The 14,659-nt window shown below is 60.4% G+C and overlaps 1 protein-coding gene across 4 annotated transcripts in view; it reads right to left on the bottom strand.

Moving 5' to 3' along the window:
* PRDM16 (PR/SET domain 16) overlaps positions 1–14,659 on the bottom strand; it is a 355,063-nt gene that overhangs the window by 304,107 nt on the left and 36,297 nt on the right. The gene's annotated exons all lie outside the window — the stretch shown is intronic.

Genomic DNA, 14,659 nt, shown 5'->3' with positions numbered 1-14,659 from the left:
TGCCGAGCAAGGGACAATCCAGCGTGACAGGGGCAGGCCTTTCTCAACATCTGCAGCAATTCCAAACACTTAACTCCGCAGCTTACATGAAGAAAAAGGATCAGTCATAAAAATCTCTTTGTACAAAACAGGGCACCCGCAGCCACTCTCCCACGTTCCCGGGTCGAGACCCTCGGTTTCCTATCTGCCTCGTCCGGCCATGCCCAGACTTCTAGAACCCTCTCCCGAGCCCAGTCACGATCGGCAGCCTGATTAGGAGAGAAAGCACCCAGACTCACTCCCCTGCCCTGGATGTCAGGCACAGACAGCGCCTGAGTCCCCATCCAGGGGGCCCAAGGCTGGGGAGTGACCCAAGGCCACACGGGAAAACTCAGCCCCCACATCCCCCAATCGGGCCCAGGCTGCCGAGGAGGCCAGGGCCGGGTGGGGAGCCCTCCTCCCAACATCCTCTCAAGGAAATGACTTTCCACACCAGTGTCTGCAGAGAGGTAATTAACCAGACCCCAGAGGGCCAGCCTGCAGCAGGTCACCCGCCTGGCCGCACAAAGCATGTCCAGGGCACCGGCCGAGGCACCAGCCCTCCACCAGTGCCTGGAAAGGAAGCCCCACTGTGGCCGCCGGGGAAGGCTGCTCCTGAAAGGAAACGGCTAGGCTCTGCCAGGCAGGGGCCATCCAGCCGTGGGTCGATGGCTGTGCAGCTGGAAGTCACCAGGCCAGCGAGCTCCGCTACAAAGGCCCTTGGCCTGAAGGAGGCACTGGGGGCAGAGACAGCCATACCGTCCCCCACCTCCCGGCCACCCCCAGCTCTGCAGGGAGGCCTCTCTATGCCTGTTTTGGAGTCAAGCAACCCTGTGGCCCAGGGTCTCAGTCCTCAACCAGGGTCTCTTCTTGCCAAAGTGCCGTAGAAGGTCAGGCGGGAGCTCCCACAGTCCTCTCTGATGGGAGTCTGCAGTCCCACCTGGGCACAGCGGTGCCTCGGGCCCTGGGGGCATACACCTGCCAGCGCACAGGCAAGGAATGCATGAGCGCACACGCTCACACACAGACGTGCGCACGCACGCCCTGGCTCCCCAGCAGCCTGGATCTCCCTAGACTCACTGCCTCCATGAGGCCCCCAGGCTGAGATCAAGTCCACTCTGGGGGTCCCTGACAACCCCTGACTGCCAGTCCTGGAGAAACGGTCACATGTCACAGAGCAGCTGAGCACATGGAGAAAGCCGCACAGGCACCCTCCTGCTTCTCTCCCGGCTCCGCCTCCCCTGTCCTGGCAGTGCTCTGACCATCTTCATAGAGACCTGGCCACGAGCTGGGGGCGGATGCCATCGCGCCGGGGAAGGCCCCTGGCCACACCACCCCACAGCCGACCTCCTCTAGTTCCCAGAGCTGCCCCCTCACCAACTCTGGCCCTGAGTAGGAGTGTCCAGGCACATCCAGGAGCCCCTGCCACATTTCCGAGGGGCCTGGCGGGTGCAGGAATGTGAATGCCATCCGGGCCCCCAGGCCTCCATGCTGTCTCCTTCTGGATGGCTCCGTTTCCTGCCCTCTGAGTAGGTCTGGACCAGCCTTCTGCGGATATGTGTTCTCACAGGGATGGGGAAACGGCTCTGTGCGTGAGTATGTGTGCATGCTCTCAGGCACACGTCATCTTTCCAAACGCGCACACACAACATGAGCATGCATTTGGACCCACATGCATGTACGCACATGCACACACACATGCACACACGCAAACACACATGCGAACACGCATACACGCAAACACACACATGCACGCACGCACATGCACAAACACACACGTGCACACACACGCGAACACACGCACACATGCAGAGCTTTCATGGATTTCTGGTACTTCTTGGAGCCGGTGAATCTGCGGCGCTACCTGGAGCCTCTGTCCTGCATTCCGAGGGGAAACATGAATGTGTGTGGGCCCCGCTAAGACCAGTGGGCCCGGGGTCTGCCGTCCACGGACAGTCAGCACCCAACAGCTGGAGCACAAGGACCAGGCGGCCCAGGCCTGTGGCTCAGCCCAGCGGTCAAGCAGGAGGCCCAGCGGACTTGACCCTGGACTAGGCTGGGGTGCTAGGTAGGCTCCCTCCAGAGGTGGGACCTGGCCTGCTCCTCACCCTGGAGATGGCCCTTGGGGAGGCAGAGTCCTTTTCTGCTCTGGACAAAGCGAATCAACCAGAAGGAAGCCAGGGGTGGGGGCCGCACGGGCCAGGCCTGGGTGGTAGCCAGAGGCGAGTGGGCATGGCGAGGCCCCAGACCACTCCCCAGACCCGCACCTCAGGCTCTCCGGGGCAGGAAGGGTGTTCCTTCCCACCGAGTCCTTACCCGCCAGCCCCCAGCCACCACTTCAGAGACCCTCCGGACCCCTGGTTTCAATCGGCCCCATCCCTGCACGGTCTAATCCGATTTCCGACTCCTAAGGAAGGCCCAGGCCATGACCACCGGGATGCTGGGGCCAGCGCTCGCGGCCCCCACTTGCCGTATTTGTATTTAAAATGTCTGTAAGCCCAGGTCAGCCTGGGGCGGTGCTCACAGAGGAGCCGAGAAGCCAGGAATGAACAACCCCGGGCCGCAGGGAGCTGAAGCAGCTGGAGCAGAAGGGCCCGCAGGAGGGGCTCCCCCCACCCGGAAAACTGTCCCTGACAGGAGCCCCACCTCCAGCCCTTCCCGTGGATGCTGGGGGCAGCTGGGCACACCTGTCATCCCACTCTGGGCTGGCGTTTTGGGGGCCACTCCTGGTCCACCATTCAGACTCACTGCACTTCCAGGACGGGAGAGGCCCGGAAGTCCCGACCCACGCCGGGTGTGAGTGCCGTGGCGGGAGGGAGGTCGGGTCCTGGCTGCGTCCAGGCTGCGCTGCAGGGAGTGCCGGGCAGGGGGTTTGTCCAGGGCCTGACGGGGAGCAGGCGTGGAGAGGGGGGCACACAGAGCTCCAGGCCCTCCACCAAGTCACCAGCGGGGCCAGAGCCACGGGGCAGCCAGGCCTGCAGCGGGGAGGGTTTCATGGCCGCAACAGCAAGGGTGTGGCGAGGAGTGGCCTCCGACCTTCGAGGTCAGCCTGCCCGCCGCCTGCCCAGAGCTCCAGCGCAGACCTGTGCGGACCGGCCACGCCGAGCCAGCCGTCAGAGCCGGAGCTCCGGGCCCGTAGGGCAGCCTCTGTCCTGGGCAGGGAGAGGAAGGGCCGAGCAGAGCGGGCAGGCCCTGCCCCAGCCAGGGAAACACAAGCAGCCGCGTCCCCCAGGGACCGAGCCCAGACCAGGGCCCGCGGCTTGGGAAAGGGGTCCGGGCCTCCAGGCTGGGCTGCCATCTTGAGGAGAAAACTCCCACAGGAAGGGACCAGGGAGGTAGGGAGCCAGTCCTCTTTCAGGCCACCCACCCATGAACCTGCGTCACCCCGCCGTTGACCCTGGCTCTCGGTTCTCACGCCGTGGGTATTCAGCAGGCACTGCGGAGTGAGCACGCTGGTGCAGGGCAGCCAGGGAGCTCTGCCTGCTGTCTACCTGTGAGAGGGACATGCTGCAGAGATGTGAGCGCCTTGGGGTCTGGAACCGTCCCTTCCTGCCACCTGCTCTCTCTGGTAAGGAAAAATTCGATGGCCACCAGTGCTGCCCCTGAGATGACCACCCATGCAGGCCTGGCCTTGACCTCCCTGAACCCCAAGGACTCAGCCTGACACCACCATGTGGGGGCATCTGCCACACCGGTCTGCATTTAGCTCCTGCCATTGAGCCCCGCCCCCCGGAGAGCCGCAGACTCCGGGAGGGGCTGCTTTGGAGTCTTGGGGAGGCTGGGCATGGACAGCCCAGACAGCCGCCCCAGGAGCCGGGGGTGGGGCGGGGCTGCAGTGCTGGCCTCCTGACACTCCAGACTTTGCAGTACGGGCCCCAGCGGAGGCCAGAGAAGAGGCGGGCAGAGCCAGGTAGAGCAGAAGCAGCTTTTGGGAAGACAGCACCCTGGCATTAGCCACCAGCAGCCCGGGGGCACCCTCAGCATGCCAACCTGCAGCCATAGGAGATGCCATGCCATGGTCAGGACTGCAGGCCAAAGGCTGGACGCCCAGGGCAGCGGCAACCTTCTGTCAGCCTGGCCTCTGCCCACATCACTCAGGGGATGCCAAGACCCTCGGTGGCCCCCGTCCCCTCTCAGCCTCACTGCGGCTTACAGCGGAGGCCGGCGCCGGGGGCAGTGTGCACAGACTGTCGCCAAGCTCGCCTTTGTCCACGTAAACGCCACTTGCAGGCCCGGCGCCCCCTGCCTGATGGAATATTGATCCTCAGAGTGCAAAGTCCGCGTGCCATTAGTCCAATCTCTCTCAAGCTGACACAATCCCATCATTTGTCATCCTCCCGTCCCGCTGCGTTTGCTCAGGAGCTGGCGTATTTGCTCTCTCCGCCACTTTCCCGGCCCCCTGCACACCCTTCCTGACGGGCGCTGATGGGGCCATCACGTTCTCACAGCCCCTCTGTCCCCACCGGTGGGACAGCTGGGGCTGTCTGGGGACTGAAGCCTTCACAGGAGGGTCTCATGAACTGTGATGGTGGGGGGGCGTCCAGAGGGGGGGGTCACAAGGTGATGGGTGCCATCTCATAGTGAGTGCCCCCCAATCACTCACTGAGGAATCTGATGGCCTGGGATGAAGGAGCAGGGCACAGAAGGATGGAGCACTCAGGCTCACGAGGCTGGCCGGGCCCACGCTGTGGCTGAAAACCAAATGTGTCACCCTGTGTGCCAGACTCCAGCGGCTACACCCAGAGGTCACCAGCCAGGGTTGGGGTGGGCGCAGGGGCGAGGTCAGAAGTGCAGGGGTCCTCGGCCAGGTATGCAGGGAGCTGCCTGCCCTCACCTGGGGGCTGAGGGTGAGTCCTGCGGGCCTGCCAGGGCCTCCTCCTCCCTTCCCCTAAAACCTGGGGCTCCAGAGATCACCCGCAGGCCTGGCCTGGGATGGCTCCGGCGGGTCTGGAGTGGTGACTGGTTGGTGAGGTTCGGGAGCTCCCCGTCCGGGGCCTGCACCCCACTGTCTAACCAGCTACAGGAGGGTGGCTTGCCTCTGTGCATGTGTGCCCGGGTGCACGTGCGCCTGTGTGTTTTGTGTCTGTGCACACGTGTGCATGTTTGTGCATGTGTTATGTGTGTCTGTGCACCAGTGTGTTTGCACGTGTATTCATGGGTGTCTGCACACATGTGCATGTATTTGCACGTGTCTGTTAGTGTGTCTGTGCACATGTGTTTGCATGTGTGTTCATGTGTCTCTGCATGTGTGCATGTGTATGTGTTTATGCATGTGTTTGTGCGTGTTTGTGTGTGCCTGTGCATGCATGTGTGTGAATCTGTGCATGGGTGTGTATGTGTTCGCACGTATGTGTTCGTGTGTGCCTGTGCCTGCATGTGTTTGCATGCATGTTCACACGTGTTTGCATGTGTGTGTGCACCTGTGCGTGGGTGTGTATTCGTGTGTGCCTCTGCATGTGTGTGTTTGCACGTGTGTGTTTGTGTCTATGCATGCATCTTTGCGTGTGTTGTGTGCCTGTGCACACGTGTGCATGTATTTGCATGTGTGTGTATGTGCCTGTGAACATGTGTGCATGTTTGCATGTGCGTTCGTGCGTGCCTGTGCACGTGCATGTTTGCATGTGTGTCTACACGTGTGTGTCTGTGTGCATGTGTGTGCGTTACTGTGCACACATGTTCGTGTGTTTGCATGTGTGTGTGCGTGCGGGTGTGCTTGCACATGTGTGTTCATGTGTGCCTGTGCACACGTGTGTGTTTGTGCATGTGTGCATGTTTGCATGGGTACACGCTGCTGTCTTAATGCAACGTCGCGCCATCACAAATGGATATCTAAATGCAAATCTACACTTTAAAACTTGGCAACTTGGTTCCTGAAACTCCTCCACACATGACTAGTGGGTTTAAAAACAAAACCGAAGAAAACATTGGCAGCAGGGGCGCCTCTCCAGTGTTTGTCCTTCACATCCCGAGTGGGAAAAAGTTCTTCCTCAAAACAAAACAGAAAATGTTCTCAAGGAAAAGCATCTAACTCCTTCAATTCCAGAGCCTCTGAGCCCAGAGCCGGCTTGAGGGAGGCAAACGCAGGGGTGCCTTCGAGGGAGCCTGGGCCACCCAGCCAGGATGCAGCCTTCGCCTCTGGACCAGGGCCCCGGCCGTGGGTTCTGTCCTGGGGCATGTGGCCATGTCTGGAGACATGCCTGGTGGTCGGCTCTGTGGGGAGCCACCCGCGTCTGGTGGGTGGGGGCCAGGAACGCTGCTCAGCGCCCTGCAGAGCCCAGGACAAACCGCAGGACGAGGGACTATTCAGAGCAGAGTGTCAGTGACGCCTCGGCCAGCCGTGGACACAGGCCCCTACCCCGGCTCAGGCCTTGGCCTCGGTCATGACGAGTCTGTGTCGTCCGCCTCCCTCCCTCCTCCGAGCCTTCCTCTCCAGGCACCTCTGCTAAGCACCTAGTAATGCACCCTCCCTGCCTAGCTGGGGACTGAGTCACACTCAGGCTGGGACCTGGGGTGGAGGAGCCACTGAGTTCGAGGGTCGCAATCCCCTGGCTGTGCTGTCCCCTCCCTTCTGCTCCCCTGCCCCTGATGCTCCCCCGGCAAGGCCACCGCAGATGGGCTGACCGGCGCTTGACGGAGAGCGTTGCAGTGTGCAAGGCACGGGCGCCCAGCCCCCTCTGTAGAGTCCAGACTCCCCGACCGTACCCCGGGTTTGGGGGTATCCCTGTGGCCCAGTAATATCTCAGACCTGCTGGAGCCACACAGGCCACAGCTCCCGCCACGCGAGACCCCCAGTATTGCTGAGGCTGACCGTCCCCTGGCTCTGCTTTCAGTCAGGCTCCAGGTACTCCAGGCCCCAGTCTGGGAAGACCTCCTGGGCATAGGGAGCACACCCAGTCCTCGTCACTGTCAGCTGAGCCCTTTGCACACATGACCTCAGTGAGTCCCCGTAGGCTCTCCCCCCAGGAAGGCCGGCCCGGGGTCCTGCTCCACAGGACGATGAGGGGCTGGAGCCCAGGCTGACCCTTGGGGCTGCCCACCCCGTCGCGTCCCTGAGCAACTCCAATGAGGGGAGTGTGGACCCCGAACAGACTTGCCAATGCGAGGGCGACTGTCCCCTTAGCTAGCAGAAACCCTTGCCAGGGGAGGTGGGCAGCTGCCTGACTGCGGAGTGGGGTGTCCACGCACATGGGAAGGCCCTGCCCAAGGAATGTGGCTGGGCGGGGGCACCCTCCACCCGTGGCGTGGGTGGGAGCTGTTGGCCGCTGGAGTCAGGCAGCAAGCACCAACCCGAGCCGCCCCTATGGAGCAAGCCTGGGAACACGCCCTGAGCGTTCGCCTGCAAACTGCCTCCCGCACACCGGGCTCTGCAAGCGTGGGGCTCCTTTACCTGAGAGAAACGTTTACGGCACCCAGATAACACTTATGACTAAACAGAAGCGGAACGAGAGGCTGGGAGGTCGGTCCGTGGGGCCCGCAATGGAGGCTCAGCCCTGAGTTTTCAACATTTCGCATGAGTGGGAATTTGGGAACAAAGCCACGTCCTTCTGTTTCCTCTGCCCTTTGTCACCACGGGGGAACCGCGGAGGCTCCTCGAGTCTGTTGAATCCCTGAGTGATGCCTGAAACCAACTTTTCCTTCACTAAGCCCTCTTTGTCACCCCCTTCCGAATTCACCCCCAAAAATAAAGGGAGAAAAGGAACTTCCCCAGTTGGTGAACGTGGATGGGGCAGGAGTTTTATTCACGTCTTTTCTGTTTACTTCCCACCTAGATAAGATCTTAATCACAGCCCCCCAATTATCCGCGCTGACATTCATCAAGGCCGGTCCTCCCTCGCTGCCACGCCGGCCGCCAGCCTTTCTTCCTGCCCTCCCTCTCAATGGAAGTTAATTTCGAGTACATGATTTATCTTGCTGGGGCGCAGCGCAGAGGCGGCCCACCTTTTCAAAGGGCGGGCTGGGGAGTGAATTATCGCGGCGCTGTCCAGTGATTGGGTTCCGCGGGGAAGGAGAATAGGCAGCCCTGTGTCGTCTGATGTGGCGCTGGGCCTTTTCAGCCTCGAAGAAAAAAAGATTAGGCCTCTGACAGCGGGGCTGACAGGCGAGCCCAGGGCAGCAGACAAAAGGCCGGTACCTGAAAGCCGGCCTGCGCCCCCGCCCCAGGGGGCCTGCACCCCGACCCACGCCTCCTTTTGGTGCGCTGGGCTCCCCCCACCTTGCTCGGCGCAGCGCCCTCCTCCGTCCTCCCCTTCCTCCTCCCCCTCTGCCTCTTCCCATCTCTTTCCCTCCCTTCTCCCCTCCCCGCCCCGGTCGTCCCTCCCCCCTCCTTGCCTGCCCTCCTCCCCCTTCCTCCGCACGGAAGTCCTCGTGGCACTGGGTCCACACAGGTGCCTGGCCTGGCTCTCTACCCCTTGACAAGCGTCCTGCCTCCCTGTGTGGACTCCCCCCGCAGCACTGCCTTCAGGAGGGAGACTCTTGCCCACCCCGCCTCCCCCACTGCCCACCCCCCACCTAGAGGCCGGTGCCGCCCGCACCCCACTGAGGTGGTGGCCAAGGGCAAACCCCTTTCCCTTCTCGCCAAGGCCCCCCGGGGGCTTTGCTTGGCACGGGCAGGCTATGACGTGGGCACAGGGGCCCAGAAGCGGCCAGGAGGGCCAGGGGCCGGGTGTGGATAGGGGCCTCGGGGGCCGCCCTGGGAATCCCTGCACCCTTGCACAGGAGCCAGCATGGAGCCTCCCCCTCAGATTCCCCATCCCACACTCGGCAGGCTCGGGGCCCAGCAATTCCTCAAGATATCTGTGCCACATCCTCACCAGCCCACCAAGCTCAGCTGGCACTGGCTCCCTCACTGTCTTGCCCAGACCTGGGCAATCTCTGGCCTCCCTCGACTTAGACCCATCCCCCATCCTGCCCCCAGGCCTCAGACGGCAAGGACTCCGCAACTGTTCTCATCCCGAAAGCGGCCCTGGCCCCAAGCACGTGACCCTCACACGCGGCCTCCATCCCTCCCACGCTCCATTAGACAGAGGCTGAGCCGGAACGTTCTTTCCAGGACCACAGGAAGCCCACAACTCAGAGATGCCATGTGAGGGCAGGGAAAGCTCACACCAAGCTGATCTTGACATCCTAACATTCTCTCTTTAGATGATGATTTGCATGAATTTTTTTTTTTTTTTTTGAGGCCGAGTTTCGCTCTTGTTACCCAGGCTGGAGTGCAATGGCGCCATCTCGGCTCACCGCAACCTCCGCCTCCTGGGTTCAGGCAATTCTCCTGCCTCAGCCTCCTGAGTAGCTGGGATTACAGGCACGCGCCACCATGCCCAGCTAATTTTTTGTATTTTTTTTTAGTAGAGACGGGGTTTCACCATGTTGACCAGGATGGTCTCGATCTCTTGACCTCGTGATCCACCCGCCTCGGCCTCCCAAAGTTGCATGAATATTTGAGAAAACATCCACATTATGTCCAACTTCAATCACTAAAATACGTTTCCCAGGACATGGGGGGGGGGCGCTGTCTGTGTCTGTGTCTGGAAAGGGGCGATACCACATGAGCCCGTCGCCAACGCAAATAGCTTCCCTGGAAAATCACAGCGATCATTCATCCAATCTCTCTATGGGCCATTCACATGGTATTTGGGGGGAAATTTGGCTTTGAGACCCCGTGGTAGCTCCCAGACTCCTTTGCTTTCACGACCTTTGCTCAAGCACACGGACAGGATGGAAATTCCCCTGCCACACTCCCCAGGATGAACTTGATGCTTTCCTGGAGGAGTTCGGATTCTTGCCCAGAGGTGAAGCCCAAAGGGCCACTCAATTAGTCCTCAGCAGAAGCCCCAGTCTAATGGTTTGCGATGCTTCACTAGGGCCTCCCAGGAGCATTTAACATGAGATAGTTATTAAAAGGCAGTTGACTTCTGGGATCGGTGGGGAGGAATCCCTTGAGCGTCTGTTTAGGGAGCCAGTCTGAGTGTCTACAGGAGGAGGGAGAACCACAGCCTGTATCCTGGGGGCTTCGCAGTGGGGATGCAGCTGCCTCCCCAGGCTGGTGCTGCCCCTTGGCGAAGGGTAAAGTAATCACAGTGATAATACACTGAATACAAGCCAGAATCCACAGCATTTGGTCCAGTCAAAGGAACTGGTGGCAGCCTACCACCTGCAAAACGTGGACCAGATCAGTACATTTAGCCCCAAGACAAGGAAAATCTGAGATGCGGGAAGAAAGTGAAGGACCCCCACGTCTTTAGGGTACAACACAGCACACACTTGTTTCTCAAAATATGTGATTTTGTTTAACATTATTATTATTATCATTATCACTTAGATGGAGTCTTGCTCTGTCGCCCAGGCTACAGTGCAGTGGTGAGATCTAGGCTCACTGGAACCTCCGCCTCCCAAGTTCAAGCAATTCTCATACCTCAGCCTCCTAAGTAGCTGGGATTATAAGCACCCACCCCCATGCCCAGCTAATTTTTGCATTTTTTTTTTTCAGTAGAGATGGGGTTTCACCATGTTGGCCACGCTCTTTTACATTGTTTTTAAATTTTGCCAGCACCCTTTGGGACAATCTGTTGGCATCCTGAGCACCAAGGAACCACTGCCTCTGAAGATCCTGCTCAGACAGTCTCCTCCTGGTAGGATAGGAAGGGAACAGACATCTGGCACCAGCTCCCAGCTGAGGGCCACTTGGCCTTCTCAACGGTGCTTTGACCTGGAGCAGCTGCCCAGAGGCACCATCTCTCTGTGCCTTGGTTTCCTCCACCCCTGCTAAAACAGAGGTCAGCACCTGGCAGGGTGCCCGTCCCTAGCACATGGCAATTACTCCAATAGCTGCATCAGGCATTATATCATTGCCCAGGCATAGACCAACTGATGATTGGGAAGAGATGGGAAACCCAGAGATAGACCCTCACTGGGACAGAACTTTGACTGTCACAGAAGTAATATTGCAGGTCACTTGGTAACATTTCAAATCCCAGAGGCGAATTCTTCCCCTACATAGACCAGGCTGGGATGGTGCTTACCCACCAGCTGCATGAAGGAAAAGTGAGATCCCTACCTCACACCATAACATAAAAATTCACTATTGGTGAGTTGAAGGGCTTCATGATGGAAAGTAAAACTTCACAAAAGAATTCAAGGAGAATGTGGATTCCGAATACAGAACGATTTCTTTTTAAAGAAAGCAAAAGCACTAAGGACAAAAGGCAAGACTGATGGCCCCTAGCTAGATGTGTTGTCCCTGTCCTACGAATGTGAGATTCCACACTGTGCTGTGGCCACATCTCCCAGGCTGTGAAATTGAAACAATAAGAGCTCCCAACTCAAGGTCCATCTGGAGAAAGGAATCAGTTTGGCATGACCTGCTGTGGAGCTGAACGTCCCAGTGCTAGTGCTGCTTTGCTATTCCCTGACAATCCAACCCCGCTCCCAGGCAGGGGCCACATGGTATTTAGCTTAGGACATCCCAGGAAAGCCAGGCCCCAGGCTAGACACATGGCGTGGCCATCAAGGGCCAGAGCTTGGCTGGTAGCTGCTTGCACAAGGCCTGGGGCAGGGAGTGAGTGGGGCTGTCTGGGGCTAGGGCCAGCACCATGGGGAGGTGACTGGGATCTGGCCAGCAGAGCTCCCGAGGAACATGTGTGTCTCTCACAAGGAAAGGTGGTTTTGAGGCACGGGTCCAGCAGGGAGGACAAAACAGAATGGAAATCCAACCAGGATGCCTTCCATGATGATTGTGACACCTTCACGGGGTTTAGCACAAACGCCTGCCATCAGGGAAATGGGTTGAGACACAGAAGTTAAACAGCAGCCATCCTGAAACGGGGTTGGTGGTAAGGAGACCCGCAGGCTCCCTGTGGAGCATTAAGTGACATGTACTTAAAGGATTGCTCTATTTACTTTAGAATTAGTTGTGTAGACTGACACCAAGGAACTGCAGGCTTCCAAACCCCGAGCCCGGTAATCCCTCCCTAAGCCTCACACGCTAAACCACCTGGGCGCAAAATCAATGGCTCTCCTGGCCCAGCCAGCACTGTGGAACCACCTGCTCCCAGCTCTGTCTCAGGCCAAAAGCCTCTCTAAGCCACAGCCGTCCGAAATCCACCAGACTGGTCCCCCAAATCTAGCAGTGTGGGGACACAGGCAGGGTGACGTTCAAGGTGAGCAGCTTTGCTCTTGGAGACACATGGCCCTGGGAAATGGCAGCCCTGCTTCCTGGGCCCTCGGCTTCCTCCCCTGAGGCCAGAGCAGCAGCAGACGGGACGGCAACATTCCTAGGGCACCTACCGGCCCCACCCTGATGAGGTGTGGGCTGCCCCTGCCGGATTTAACCCCAGGACGTCTGGCCCTAGGGCCTGGCCCCTGGCTGTGCTGCCATCCTGGCCCCTGGTGGGGCAGCGGAGAGAAAGGCTGGCCCCTCTCCTTCTGGTCGGCTGGGTGGTAGGGCTCTGCTGGCCCAGGCGCACTTGTCATCAGGCCACATCTGCCCGCTAGAGAACAGGTGCCCACTACTCAGTCACTAGGGCCAGCACTATCAGCCCTGTGGGCACAGCCTTCTGATCTTGCCCTCTGATGCCAGCCCAGCAAGGGGCAGCACTGTCTCACTGGTGCCACATACGCCCCTCAGGCAGCCCTCCGGGATCTGCTCCTCCCCACACTGGCCTGGCCAAAGGCCACCACTGGTCTGGGTACTCGGGACAGAAATCTGGGTGTGCCTTCCCTTTCCCAAGCCCCATACGTAATCCATCGCCAGTTCTGCCAGCTCCACCACCCAGTGTGCCCACACCCACCTCCCCATCCCCTACTTTGTCCAGCCTTGGCCCTGTGACCACTTCCGGGCCCTGGCAGGAGGCCCCTCCCTGCCTCCGCCCAGGTACCCGCTGTGTGAGCCGGGCAAAACCATCCATCTCGTGCCAGCCCACGGGCCCTTGGGCCACTTCTTACCCTCCAGCCTCCTCAGGCCCCAGCGGGGCCAGCACCCGGTCCTGAAGCACTATGTCCTCACTGCCCTCAGGCCCAGTGCCCCAGCCCCTCTGCCCAGTGCCCCAGCCCCTCTGCCCAGTGAGCCTCCTCCGTCCCAGCCTGTGTCTCTCCTGCTTCCAGATGGGACACCCCCATCGCATCCAAAGAGCTGACTGCGGGGTGTTCTCTGCGGACCTGGCCACCTGCCCCCGGGGCTGTTGCCCCTGGAAGACAAGCTTCCCCAGGGACTTCACCCGCACCCCACCATCCCTGCCGGGCCTCCATTGCCATGCAGTAGGTGGGGATCTGGGCTGGCATCCTTTGAGGCCGAGGGCGAGATGGGCCCCAGCCTGGCCCCTTCTCGGCCCTGAGCCCTGCACCCAGGAAGCTTCCATGGGAAGCTGGGGCTGGAGGACAGGGCAGAGCTGTGGGGACATGTCCCGCCCCCACCAACTAAGCCGGGAGCACAGGTCGGCCCTGGGGTGCACTGACGACGGCCATGGCCGATGGCGCTGGGTCACTCCTCCCTGGAAGACCCTCCGCGGCCGGCCTGGCCTGGCTGCCCTGGCCTCTCGCCCGTTTCCTGTCCTGTCTGGGGCGCCGCGGGGGAAGGGGCTGCAGGCAGCAGTGGCTTCCGAGAGCCCGGTTCTCAGGGCGGGAGGCGAGGCCAGCGAGGCGCTAATTAGCATGCTGCTTGTGGGCCGAGTTAGGAATGTAATTACTGCGGGAGGCAGAGCCTGCCCGAGGAATGCATTTTGAAGGTTACCATAGGAATCTGCGCTGCCCTATTCATCCCGCAATACTAATCACAGTCATGAGGAAGGGATTGGGGACAGCACCGGGCTCACATCTGAGGATACGCCGGGAACAAAGCGCACACTTGCTCCTTAACCCTTTGGGGTCCAGACGGTGACCGTCGAGAGGTCCCTTCCCTGCAGCCAGGCCCGGGCCTCAGGTACAAGGCCGTGCTCCGGAAGAGCCTGCAGACCGGCCCCTGGCCCCTAGATGGCCCTGACCAGACCACCGGCCCACGCACGGCGCCCTTCCATCTCCGGACCCACAGGGGAGAGGGCGCTGCCATGCCGTCCGGGGCCTCTGCGCTGGGCCAGGTGCCTGGAGGAAGCTGTGAGCAGGCTGGGCTGGCCCTCAAGGTCGGACCTCAAGGTCTAGGCCCGCAGGACACGGGGTGGGGAACCGTTGCGGGGAGGGCTCGATACTTGGGGGGATGGCCCTGCCTTTCCTTCTGCCCAGAAATTCCTGACAGCTTCTTCCAGCACCTTCCCCCCCACCAAGCGCCTTCCAGCACCTTCCACTCCTCCAGCTCCTTCCAGCACCTTCCACCCCCACCAGCTCCTTCTAGCACTTTCCACCCCCCTCAAGCTCCTTCCAGCACCTTCCACCCCCCACCCTAGCTCCTTCTGGCACCTTCCAGCAAGGACAGCAGGTCCTCCCATGACCCCTGTTCCGGGACAGTCCGCCCTGCCTCTTCCCCATGCGCTGAGGGACTGCCCTCGGAGGCCACCCCACCTCCGGGCGGCATTTGCCACTCATGCATGTGTTCTGTGAGCTTTCATGAAATGGCCACGGGGTGCCAGATGCTGCCATGAGCCGGAGGAGCAAGAGAAGCACCCCTGACCTTCAGGGGTCATGTCTGTGGGCGGGGTGTCCACAGCCCAGGAATGCA

This window comes from Saimiri boliviensis, chromosome 11, assembly GCF_048565385.1.
Source record: "Saimiri boliviensis isolate mSaiBol1 chromosome 11, mSaiBol1.pri, whole genome shotgun sequence".
NCBI classification, from domain to species: Eukaryota; Metazoa; Chordata; class Mammalia; order Primates; family Cebidae; genus Saimiri; species Saimiri boliviensis.
The sequence above is the reverse complement of the archived record's forward strand: the minus strand, read 5'-3'. Positions and strand labels throughout refer to the sequence as shown.